Below are 13891 nucleotides of genomic sequence, written 5' to 3' on the forward strand. Positions count from 1 at the left end.
GATAAAAACTTCAAAAAATAAAATCCTTCGAGAGGTAGTTATATTACTACATCTACTAGTTAGGAAAATTTGAACACTTAAATTTGGACATGTTTTGCAAAAAGTGTAGGGAAAATGTAAAACGGCTATAACTTTTGCATACGATGTCGGAAAAAATGTATAATATATCAAAAAATTCAGCACGAAAATCCGCATCCGATGGAGACCGCCTACGGCCTGTTTGCAATTTTCTAGAATCCTCAAATTCCAAAAGGAAAAAAAGATATGATCAAATTTAAGTTTTTTAAATTTTTTTTTGTTAAATCTGGTCAAACTACTAATTCAAGAAGTATTAATGTTACTACATAATTATTCAAGAATATTAGTGTTACTAAATAATTATTTCATTTTTTTGAATTTTGGTCAAATCTGGTCAAACTATGGTCAAACTATGGTCAAACTTATTCAAGAAATATTAGTGTTACTAAATAATTACTGTTTTTTAGAATAATAGTTTTAAACTCAAACAGTGAAATGTGTGACTTTATGCTCAAGCTAAACTCCTGAGGGTTAATAGGATTGGCATCTTACTATTGTCAGGAAAACAACAAGTGCAGACTTGGAAATGAAGGAGAATAGAACCCGAAAGTTAAGCGTGCTCGGGCTGGAGTAGTGAGAGGGATAGGTGACTGGTCGGGAAGTTAGATGATTTGGAATGAGCGATCCACACTTGAGCAGTTAAGAGAGGTGATTAGAGACTAAATCACCAAATAATTCAGAAAAATTAAAAATCGAAAAAAAATAATCAAAAAAATTTCCAAAATTTTCAAAAAAAAACCTTTAGTACCGGTTGGTAACACCAACCGGTACTAAAGGTCCCCCATACTAGGGCGCGAGCTCACGCCACGCGGGGGGAGGGGGGGCTTTAGTGCCCACCAATTAGTGCCGGTTATGAAACCGGCACTAAAGACCCTTACGAACCGGTTTTAAAGCTCCGTTTTCTACTAGTGGCTACATCTGCAGATGCTGCTGGGAAGTACAGCGCTCCTGGAGTGGGGGTGAAAGAACATGTTGCTGACAGCGTGCACTCATCGCAAATCGAGCTCGACGTTGGAAGCTTAGCAAGCCCTACATCTATTCTGAATAGCTGCTGTTCGCTGGCTCGACCCAACTCCACAGTTGGTTTCCTTATAAGAAAGCCTAGGCAGAAAGATGCTGCACTCTCCTATTTGCTCTTTGCTGCGAGATGCACTACGTATTTTGTGCTTTCTGAAAAAATGTTTGCCTGTCTTTTAGTTATTCCTAGGTCCTAGCATGTAGTCCAGGTTTCAGTCTGTTAGCTCTGTGTTTAGTTGTGGCTGGTCCTCTTATAACAACCACCAGGAGCCTGTTCCTTTCTGTATTTTGGTTTGTTTTGTGTGGAATTATGTAACGGAATCCGTTTTGTGTTTCGGGCTTCTATGCAATGGATGGAGCCGGGGAACCCTCCCTGTTGGTGTTTAGAGAAAATACGCTGACAATATTCGGACGGCCGGGGAGGAATCGTCGGAATCCGATCAGATATTCTTCACCAAGCGCTCTCGATATGAAGCAGTTGCAACCGCCCGCATCAAATACCAACTTTTACATGCTAATTTAGGTCTTCTGCCAGATGCAGCAAACTTTTGCTACAGTTTTCGTTCTAAAAAGGATCTCACTATATCACATCTACTTCCTCCATTCCAAAATATGAGATATGTCGTTTTCTTGTTTTCGCGTTGTTTTCTTATTTGTATTTTTTCCTTCCGGCCCGCCGATTGGAGCGACAAAAAAATGCACGAGACACAGTGCAACGCCTACGAATCCAAACTCTGAACCATGTGTACTGGTCATCGCAGGCTCGTACCACTCCAGCCCATAGTTGCTACCATTTTTTAGGAAGAGGAGATTATGTCAGAACATAGTCCAGCGTCAAGATTTGAACACTATATTCCACTTTTTTCAAACCTTTCTTACAAATTTTGAACTTTTTTTTTGAAATGTCGAATCTTTTTGAGGGAGGGGTGGGGGGGGGTGCGGCCGGTGGTTGATGTGCGAAAGTAGGAAAACAAAAAAGGAAAAAGGGGAACATTAAAGTTGAGGATGAGAGCAATCTGACTAGTTAGTCGAAAGCATGCACTAATTTCGAAGACCGTCAGAAGGTGGTTGTACGAGCATGGTTAATAATAGAGCCAGCTGCTGGCTATAACATGTTGCCATGCCATTCACGGCCAATGTAATAGCTAACACGTATAATAATTGGCTATAAGAAAGTACTACTTTGTCAACATATGGCCCACCTTCCACTCTCACAAATGTTCTTGGAGCTCAGCCCGCTTTGCTTTCCTTCTCTCTCTTATTCTCTCTCTTCCAACTAAGCAATAATACAGTATTTAAATCCTTACTGCCAGCTTACGTCCCCTTATTACACATGCTATACACACTTCAGAAGCAAAGGTATTAAATTGATACTGTACCACCCAACATCTACTGACCTGTCATTTCACCTTTAACTCCGCGAGCTCTCTGCTAGTAGTAGTACACACAAAAGAAAGCACTCAGTCCTTGGTAGACCGTCTCCTCCGCCCTCCCTCACGGCGGGTGGTGCGCAATGTCAAGACCAACCAAATCCGAGCTCGACCGCTTCTTCTCGCGTAAACCTGACCTCCCCGGGAGATATGGGACCGCATCCGAGCTCTCAAGAATGTTCCCCTCTGGATTTGAATCCGAAGTGGAAGATGAAGTTGAAGTTCAAGGCCCGACCTCGTCCAGGGAGAGGGAACTATTGGAGGGCGGACCCAGCGGTGAGCCGGTGCTTCCACCGTCGCCCATGGCTGAAGCTGAACCTTGGCCTATCGCCGAAGCTGTGGAAACCGGCCTTCACTCGCAAGGTCTGTCCTGACAAGAAGTAGGCTTACTTGCTGTTGGTTCTCAGTTGTTCATAGCTCCAACTGATTATAGCAGCCGCAACGACTTTAGAAATGCGTCAGTTACATTTTCTGCGTAGTAGCTGTTGTATGTTAGAAAGAATCACATGATGATTAATCAGATTGCTTGCTTAAAGTGCTATTCCTTGCTTTGCATCACGCAACATGTTTGGCTTCAGAAAGCTACTGTCACCAACTTACCGTTACTTGTCTTGCTACACCTGCAGAGTCCTCTGCTGCAGAATCCTCAAACCAAGAGTGGGGGAAGAATTTTCGGAGAAAGAGTATTCAAGGAGTGGGTGTTGCGGCTGGTCATGATCTGCTGTCCTCAGGACACGCTGGTAGCAGCGTCGGAGACAATATCCCAGGTGTTGCGGCTTATCTTGACCCTCCGGGCTCAGGAGATCCTGGTGGTAGAATCTCAGAGCATGCTTGTCCAGGTGACCTACACTACTCGGTAAAAGATTATGGGTGGAGTGCAGAAGCGAGCCAATGGCAACGGCCTAGGAGGATCCGCCGCCGCCGATGAAACCCAGACGGGCTTCTTAAACGGGCCTCAAATATTCTGACTCCTACTTAACTATGTAGACCCCAAACACGAAAAACTAATGCTCACATCCCTACTCTTTCAATATTTGATGATCTTGGTAAACATACTAAGATGCTCAACATTTATTTATATTTTTTTGCGGGGATCATATACACACCGATTCTCCTAAGGGTTCCAATTTCCTAATTCAAAATTCATCCAACTATTTTGTTTCCATATTTCCACTGATATCTTTGGCAGTCAACTGATGAATCCAGCCTGGCTTAGTTGTGCATATGCGCAGAAAGGATGTACTAGATATTTTCACAGACAGAAAAGAGAGGGTGTACTAGATATGCTTTCCATATAGCATCTCCAACAGCCGCGCAACGCGCCGCGCGCTAAAAACTCATTTGCCGCGCGCCCTTTGCCTAGTTTGGCACGACCGGCAGTGCTGGCTCCAGCAGCCGCGCTAAAATTGAGTGCGCACGCGTAGCTCCAGCGGCCGCGCTAAAATGTAGCGCGCGCTAAACATTGCGTACATCTTTTTATATAAAAACTATAAATAAAATTCATACATAAGAACGATACATATTTTACATAGTTCCATAGCATAGATATATTAAAAAAACTACTTTGCAACGACATAATAAAAAAAAAATACTAGATAGTGCAACTACATAGTGCAACTACAGCCTACTCCCAGTCGTTATCATCATCATCATCATCATCGTCATCCTCGCTGGTCTGGTCTGAGGTATCGAGTCACATGTCCTCCCAATGGTCGTCATCACACGAAAAGATCGTCTGCCCACCATTTTCAGCGATTTCGCACTGCGATAACACCAGGGCCTTCCGCTGACATCTATCCAACCACTCGCGGGGCGCTTTGCCGTCTGCTCCTCGCGGCGCCTTGCCCAGAAGGCTTCCTCATTGGCGACGTCCTCCGGGTGGCGCCGGCGCCACTTCGCCATGGCCCGCTCATCCTCCTCTGCGACGAAGAGGCGGCGCTGCCGCCGAGCATGCTCCGCACGTTCCTGGTCCGTGATAAGACGAGGCGGAGGGGCGATGTCCTGCGCCTGCTGGCGCGTGTGGACATCTGGAAGTTCATCTGCTGGCGTGGCCTGTCCAGGCGCCACGCCGCCGCGTCATAGGCGCGTGCGGCCTCGTACGATGTCTAGAACGTACCGAGGCCGAGCCGGACGTCGCCGGACTGAATCTCGGCAGAGTACCAGCCGTTGGGGCGCTGGTGGACGCCGCGGTAGCCCGACGCTCCTCGGCGGCGCGGCGGCATGGTGGCGCGGCGGTGGCGGGGCGCTGGAGCGGCGAGGAGAGGAAGCGGTGGAAGCGCTGGAGCGGCGAAGAGGCTACGAGGCGCGCGTGGCACTGTGGATAGGCGCTTGACGAGCGCCGCAATTTATAGGCGCACCGGAAGTGGCGCGTCAAAAGTAGCGCGTGAGCTGCCGCCCTTTCCCGCGCGTGCTTGTTTCCAGCCACCGTTGGAGCGCGCGAAACCATCCCCCGCGCGCTAAAAACCAAGTTTACCGCCCGCGCGCCTTTTGGCGCGGCTGTTGGACATGCTCTTAGAGAATCTACAGCAAGGCTCCCAAACCCTCCCTATACGTCCAGGGCGACGACCCGGTAAAAAAAGGATCTAGATAGACCCCTCATACCGGCGCTAAATGCTTAGCCTGACCGGCGCCCTCATGTCCAGCCCAAATCTTGAAGTTGATATTTTATCATCACTGAAGTAACAGAAAGGACGTCAATTAAAAAAAGTATCAAAGGACATACATGGACAAAAAAATTCATGCAGAAAACAAACAAACTAAAAGCCTATGATAGGCAAAGTCAATTGTGCTTTTGAGATTTCAGAAATTTACCTGGCTGAGGCCTTAGATTAAACCAGAATAACAGAGAGATTACCAAGCCATTCACTCACATGGTTTCTTGTTTGGACGACATGAAATCCTTACAAAACTAAGCAAACTAGGAATAGAGGCATAGAAAAAGCTCGAGAGTTTTTCCTTGAAGTGGAACCCATCTATAAGGGTCTGGACAGGTCATGTGTTCACTACCGGACTCGCGGTCTATGCCTACGGCCAGGGGCCGTCGGCATAGGTCATTTGCCGTCGGCATAGATCTATGCCTATGGTTGCCGTCGGCATAGACCCGTCGGCGTAGATATCGTCAGCGTAGTCTTGTCAGACTGTCGGCGTAGTATAGCCGTCGGCATAGGGACCTACGCCGACGGCCGGGGTCAGCCGTCGGCGTATTTTAGCCGTCGGCAGTGTTCTTCCGTTTGACGGCAACGGACGCCGCCGTCAAAAGCGCTGACGAGTCATGGGACGCCACGTGGCAGAGGTACGCCGACAGCTTGGCCGTCGGCATAGGTAGAAATCTATGCCGACGGCCTAGCCGTCGGCGTACCTCTGCCACGTGGCGTCCCGTGGTGCTCCTGGTGGCAGTGCTATGCCTATGGCAAAGCCGTCGGCATAGATGAAAATCTATGCCGACGGCATTGCCGTAGGCATAGATCTGCCACGTGGCAAGCCCTGGTAACTCCTCGGCTTATATATGCCGACGGCTTTGCCGTAGGCATAGTTATTTTTTTATTTTTTTATTTTCCCTGTTTTCTCTTTTTCAATTCATTTGACAACATTTCAAAGCAGAATAATATGGAATTATGCAGAAATATGACAGTTCATCATCTAAACATACTCAAGTTCATCATCATCATCATCTAAACATAGTCAAGTTCATCATCATCATCTAAAGATCATCACCGGCGGAAGTTCATGAGCATAAAAGTAGTGCAAGACATGGAACATCATAAAAGTAGCAACATGAAAGGCATGGCACGACGGCCACATGCACGGAATCATCATCGACATCATGCAAGACCACCTCCGCCAAAACCACCACCAAGACCACCTCCGCCAAAACCACCACCACCAAGACCACCTCCGCCAAAACCACCACCGCGACCACCATCACTCTACCAGATCGGAGTGACTGGGGTCGACGGAGCAGTAGTCGAGCCAGCGGTCCCCTACATGTTTCAGAAAAGATTCTAACGGTAAATATGATATGATAGTGTTGAATGAACGAGAACTAGTTTGCCAGTAGTTAGGCAAATGTACTAACCAGACCATCACTGCCTAGTGCCACCCATTCATCGAACGTGGGCACGTGTGGGGGTTCTCCCGCAGGTGGTGGTGGGGGTCCCATTTGTGGTGGATCCGTGCGGTTACTCCAAGACGCCAACATAGCCTGGATGTTAGTTAAACAAGCAAACTAGAAGGTCAGAAGGAAAGAAAGTGCAAAAATTTAGCTTGGTTTTAAGAGGGCAAAACTAACCGCCATCATCTGACGGTTGTAATCGTCATTTTCCTTCACTCGTTGCAAGTACTCTCGCACCTCGAGATTCCTATGCTCAACAAAGGCCTTATATGCCTACATAATTTAGGTTGTTTCTAAGTGAGCAATGCTAAAAATGAACTGAGAATGCTAGAGAGAAAAAGATAAAGGGGAAGTACTTACAGCATGCTGGCGGGCTAAGGTAGTCTGTGAACGCCCCGTACTCTCTAACTGGCTCGGGTTGGTAGACCGAAGCCGTGTGTACGAGATCGAAGGAGTTATCAAGCCATCGAAACACGGATACTGGCCATGTGACTTCCCCTGGATGGCCACGACCGCCGTGTCATCGATCTGAGACTGGGCGACCTCAGGAACAGGAACATCTGGATGCAACTTCTGATAGTGCTGAGTGTAAGACTCCAGGTGCTCCTCGGTCTTGCCGTAGTACTGGCTCTCGCCCTCCTTGGGATGACTCCGCTCGTGGGCCAGCTTCCACGACTCAATGTCTGAGAGCGGCCTCTTCAACTTGTCCTCCTGCAACGACAAACAGAAGTTAGCCATACATAAGAACATGACGGTAAAGAAGAACAAAAATGCATCATGCATATAGATATACCTTCATGGCCTTGAAGCCCCAGTGGTTCCTGTTTCCTTGGCCGTGTGTCCCGTCTTTTCCACGGTTAGCCCGGGCCTTGATGCTCTTGGCAGCAAACTCTGCATCGTCGCCGAGCCACCTATCCACCAAACTCGCCCATCCGTCATGCCTTCCATAGCACCAACGATGAACAACCTATGCAAATTTTGGAATCATGACATGTGAGCACGAAACATATAGTTGACTGCTTGAAACAATCATAAGTTAGTAATAGTTACCATCATGAACTGCTCCCTGTTCAAGGTAAGTCGTTGCCTCTGCGCTTGAGTTTTGGTCATCTTTGTTGCAGGTAGATGTGGTAGTACTATGAGACGGCAACCCAGCGCACCTCGTACTGCAACTGATGAGCTTTCTTCTTCGCAGCCGCAAGCAAGACCACGTCGGCTCTGGCCTTGTGCTCGTCAAGAACTCTATAGAGTTGCTGCAATCATGCATAAACCAGAAGCAAACAAGGAATGAGTTGAGTGATTCAACGATAAACTATGAACGAAACTGAAGACAAGTGATTCAGAAGAGAACTTACCCAAAATTTGGTGATCACGGCCTTAGCGGCCGTCCCGTACTCCGCGTTGCTGCAAGCCTCGTAGTGGGCCCAGCTCGTGGCCAAAATCCGCAGCTGCGGGTCCCTGTCTGGCCGCGGGCAGAATAGGCCAGGCCAAAACTCCTTCAATAGGACAGTGATAAGACCGTTCGGTTTACGGCCCTTTCCGTGAAGGATCCAGTTTCTGCAAAAGAATCAAATGATTGCCATGTGTACAATAAGAAAATGTTGTCATGTGTTGAAAATATGATCGAGAGGCACTTACTCTGTCCCCACTGGTTCAATGAGTCCCTTGTGCTCCTCAATAGAAGGTGGTGTAGGTAGACCAGCATTACCACGCAGCCACCCATGCGGAGCACCCGGTGGCAAGTCACCCCACAACTCGGGATCAACATCCCCTCCACACTCCTCGCCCTCCTCCTCACCCTCCTCCTCGCCCTCCTCCTCCTCACCCTCCTCCTCCTCACCCTCCTCCTCCTCGCCATCAGGAACATACTCCTCCTCCTCAGACTCAGAAGGTGCCTCTGTATAGGAGGGCATCGAAGAAGACCCTCCTATTTCGGACACGGCCCGGAGTTTTTTGCCCCGGCTGCCTCTCCCCCCACCTCCTCCTCCTCTAGGGGCTCTCCCCCCACCGCCTCCTCCTCTAGGGTCTCCTCCCCCGACCCCTCCACCTCCCTGTGAGGTGTCATCCTCGCGTAGTCGGGAGGGAACCTTGTGGGCTCGTCCACTCCGAGTAAGTCCTTTGAATTTACTGAGGAAACTGGCGCCGCTGGACTTGCCCATGATTAGCAAACCTGCATTGAGAAGAGAATAAACAATTAGTAAGGATATCAATTAAACAAGCATACAGGAAAAACATTAATACCAGAAGAGAACATTAAGCATACTATTGTAATGATCATTAAAAGAACATACATTTTCTAGAACCCATATGAATCATCACTATTGTAATCTATTTGTGGACCGGTCTCATCATCACTATCACACATATCATCTTCGTTGTCTGACGGAGGTGGAGGCTCTTCCTCATCTTCAGCGCCTTCATTTAACTTTTCAAGCATAATTATGTCTCTTTGATTCACAACTGCCTCACCATCAATCTGTGCGTCATCGTCGTTTGGGTCTAGGTCAACATAACCCAAGTTATCATCCTTGTTGTTTTGGACCACGTCATCATGTTCCTCTTGATAGAACACTCCCTCGTATGTCATGGGGTTTATGTTGTAGTAATCATCATCGTTCGGGTCCGCTAGCTTACCATGCGGCGACACCTTGAACACAACTTCCCAACCCTTTAGGTACTCTTTCTGGCATGGGTAAGGCAGATAATATACTTGTGTGGCCTGGGTAGCGGCGATAAAGAGATCAGCTCCGGCATAGACGGTTGATGGTTTAACTTCAACTAAACCAACAGAAGGCGTATGTCTCAGACCCTTTTTGGGGTCGAACCATCGGCATTTGAACACAGTGAGACTTAGGTGTTCGCGGCCACGTTTGAATGTAAGCTCGTATATTTTTCCTACCCTTCCGTAGTAATCTACTTTATTATCTCCTTCAGTGAAGACTCCAGTATTTATGGTTTTGGGATCAGGCCGACTGTTCTGGTGCTCCTCTGTATGGAAGCGATACCCATTCACATCATACTTTTGGCATGTCATGACGACAGGGTCAAAACCCATGGAAACCCATCTCAATTTTTCATCCATTGATTTGGTCGGATCATTTCCCTACAAGTTTAATTGAAATTATAGGGTGCATGAGTTTAATTGAAATTATAGGGTGCATGAGTTTAATTGAAATAGGTAATAGGGAAGTGTGAAAAATTACTTTCTCCATGAACCACGCAACGAAATTTTTCCTTCCATCAGCACCCTTTCGGAGAAGAGCAAGTGCCTCCGCTTCAGTAGGAGGCAGCATTCCCGTCCATTCTTCTTCAATGAATCGACTACAATAAGAACAGCGGTATAAGAACTAGGCAAAGTGAACATAACGAATTGACTAAAAGAATGGTGCAAAGGTATTACCTCATCCACTCATCCTCAACTTCCTTGATGTTGTGCAAGATATAGAACATGACATCCTCCCACTCATCTCGTGGCATGAGATAAGGTTTCGAGCATCCAGCCCTACCACCTTGCCCGATGAATAGAGGCAACTTTGGTTTATACTTGGGTTCTTCTGTATTGTATCAAGACACCTTATTGTGCAACGTGGGAACATGGTCCGGATAGTAGGCTGTCCTGAGGTCTGCCACCTCCTCTAGGATAACTGCCTCAGCTATGGAAGCTTCAATCTTAGCTTTGTTTCCACATTTCTATCTCAGATGCTTGTTCTGTCTCTCAGGGCCGTACTGCCAACGATTCTGCACAGGCCCCCCCAACAATACCTCGTCCGGGAGGTGCAAAATGAGATGTGTCATCGGAGTAAAGAAGCCTGGCGGGAAGATCTTCTCTAGCTTGCATATCAACTCCGGCGCCTTCTTATGCATTTCTTTTATCTTCTCAGGACATACTTCTTTAGCACAACGCGTGCAGAAGAAATGGCTTAACTCCGCAAGCACACGCCAGACACGCTCGGGAACATAGCCCCGAACCATCACTGGCATAATCCGCTCAATCCATACACGATAGTCATGACTCTTGAGGCCGGTCACTCTGCCCGTTGAAAGATTGACCCCCTTACTTATATTCGACGCATAACCATCAGTGAACTTCACGATGTGTTTCAGCCACTTGAATGCCTCCATCTTATGATCCTTTTTAAGTACGAAGTCAGCATCTGGCTTGAACCAAGATTTTCGACTGCCAGTGGGAGGCTGCATGTGTAGACGTGGTCTATCATAAATATTCTATTGATCAACTCTAGCATTAACATTATCCTTTGTCTTATCAGGAATGTTGAGGATCGTGTGAAAAAGGGACTCTGCGACATTCTTTTTGGTGTGCATCACGTCTATGTTGTATGGAAGTTTGAGGTCCTTAAAATAGGGAAGCTGCGTGAAGGGGGTAATGTGAGTCCAGTTGTGCGTCTCACCATATCCTTCAATTTTTTTTCCTTTACCTTTTCCTTTGCCCTCGCCCTCGTCTTCGCCTGTGGCTTTGCCTTTGCCTTTGCCTTTGCCTTTACCTTTGCCTTTCCCTTCACCGGCAGGCTTAAGAGCTTTCAGCTGAGCAAGCACATCCGCACCAGAAAACGTTGGAATCTCGTTTACTTCATGGACAACTTTGCCTTTTGTGAAGTTCTTCTTGTCTTCCCTATCAGGATGGTCTGGAGGGAGGAACTGTCGATGCAGGTCAAATGCAACATACTTGCCACCCTTCTTTAGCCAAATGAAAATTAAGGCCTGCATGCACACTGGGCAAGGCATCTTTCCACTTGTACACCATCCACAGAACAGGGCATAACCGAGAAAGTCATGCATGCAATATTGTAGCCAAACTTTCATCAAGAAATTTTTCTGCAGATGTCGGTCGTATGTCAACCTCGGGAAGTACCAAGAATGGTGCAAATCATCCACCAACGGCTGCATAAACACACTCAAATTCTTCCCCAGATATTCAGGCCCTGGAATTATAAGCGACAGGAACATGGTCTTGCGTTGCATTATGGCGCCGGGAGGGAGATTGAGCGGAATAACAAATACGGGCCAACAGCTGTATGGATTAGACGACATACCATATGGATTGAACCCATCACTTGTTATAGCAATTCTGACATTCCCAGCCTCGGCTGCTTCCTCCGGGTACTCTATATCGAATGACTTCCATGCTTCACCTCCTGATGGATGTACAATTTTTTTTGGATTGTACCTTTTCCCTTCCTTGTGCCACTTCATCATTTTGGCAGACTCCTCGGTGATGAAAAGGCGCTGCAGTCTTTTTATAAAATCAAGATACCGAAGAACCTTCACAGGGATTTTTAGCTGCTACTTCTGACCATGCTTATCGACCACCTCAATATACCGAGAGGAACCGCACTTCCTACAGTACTTGTCATCCGCATACTCATGCCTAAACAAAAGGCAATTCTTTGGACAAACATGTATTTTCTCATAGTCCATGGAGAGCGCCTTCATGATTTTCTTCGTAGCGTACATGGTTTTCGGCAGTTCATGGCCCTCAGGCAGGCTATTAGCCCATACTCCCAGAAATGCTTCGAAGCAACCTCGGCTACAGCCATACTCAGCCTTGACTGCCATCAGTTGCGAGATGGCATCCAGCACAAACAGCTTGGCACCCTCATAGAGAGGTTTCTTTGACGAGGCCAAGATTTCCAGGAAGGCCTTTGCGGTTTCCTCCGGTTCCTCCGGTTCATTCGCTTAATGTGATGGAGGTGTCGGCTGTGCAGCAAAGACATCATCTAGCATGTCTCTAACCCCATCATCCTCATAACCAGCGACACGTTGTCGTATCACATCCTCTCTACCACGGTCCTGCTGGGCAAAGGTTATCGGCATATTAAAGTTGGGCATAAATCCATGTGTGCGAAGGTGCTTAGTCATCTCACTCTTATCTCTGCGGATACGTCTCTTACATCTGGCACACGGGCATTCTGGCACCATCCTCATTGGACTACGGAATATCTCTTTCAAAAACACATCAGTTTTCTCGACCCACTATGTTGTTACTTGATTCCGACGGAAAAACCCACTATACATCAACTGATTATCTGCCATCTCTTCTTTATTGGAAGCCACACAACAAAATTAAGGATTCATTTAAATTACTCACATCAATATTTTATTTTTTACAAGGTTGACGAGAAACGACATTTAATCCACCTACATCTCTAATAGGTAAAGATGGGTCCTAATCCCACCCGAGAATGTGTAGATTGAGTACGTTTTCCATGCTCTACCCCACTCCGAGACAAAATTCCGGCAGCACCTCCCCGCTGTTCTCCAAATACACGTCTCAGCAAAATGCCGAGAGAATGTGCATCCGGTGAACAACAGGGAGGTGCCACCGAAATCTTGTCTCGGAACGGGGTAGAGCATGAACAACGTACCCAATCTACACATCCTCGGGCTGTCCGTGGAAAGCGCTGGGCAATCCGAAAGAGCTGCGGTGATAAATATGCAATTGAATGCATATTTATCGATGCAACCCTTTCGGACGGGAGACCTAGGTTACGCGACTTGATGTGAAAATTTAATCTAGTGACATGATTAAAAGAACGTATGAGGTGGTGGATTTGTAGCTCACCCTCGGATGTAGATGATGTAGTCGATCAGTGAAGGGACAATCAAAGACCAAGAGCTCCAACGTCAATGATCACTCCACCGGAGGCAACACCAGAAATCCTCTAAATTCCACCAAATGAAAAAAATTAGGTCATCACATCACATATAAAGCATCATCACACATCACATCATATCACAAACTTGTTTTAGAAAGACCAACTTGATGAAGTAACCACTCATCATATCCAAATTTTAACTTTCGTCTATCTATCTTCACAAAAAATTACTCTTCCCTCTCATCTCATCTTCACAATACATATATCTATAATATTGAGTATGTATCTAAAAACATAGTAAAACTACACAAATATCCATTCATCTCATCTATCTATCTCACATTGTGCACTTAATTTTTTTCAGATTTATACTCTCTTTCATTTCATTCATCTATCTAATCATCTATTAATATACATATATATATGCATTCATCTACAACATTACTACACAAAAAAGGTAAAAAAAATCTTACCTACGGATGAGGGGGCGACCACCAGAGCAGGGGGCGGCCGGTCGGGGCAGGGGACGACCACAGGAGCGGCAGGGGGCGGTCGCCGGAGGGGCCGGCTGGTCGGACCAGCAGGGGGCCGGCCAGGCTAGGCCGTGGGCCGGCCGGGGCGGCGTCCACGCAGGGAGGGCC

The sequence above is a fragment of the Triticum aestivum genome, chromosome 2A (assembly GCF_018294505.1).
Source record: "Triticum aestivum cultivar Chinese Spring chromosome 2A, IWGSC CS RefSeq v2.1, whole genome shotgun sequence".
In the NCBI taxonomy this organism is placed as follows: Eukaryota; Viridiplantae; Streptophyta; class Magnoliopsida; order Poales; family Poaceae; genus Triticum; species Triticum aestivum.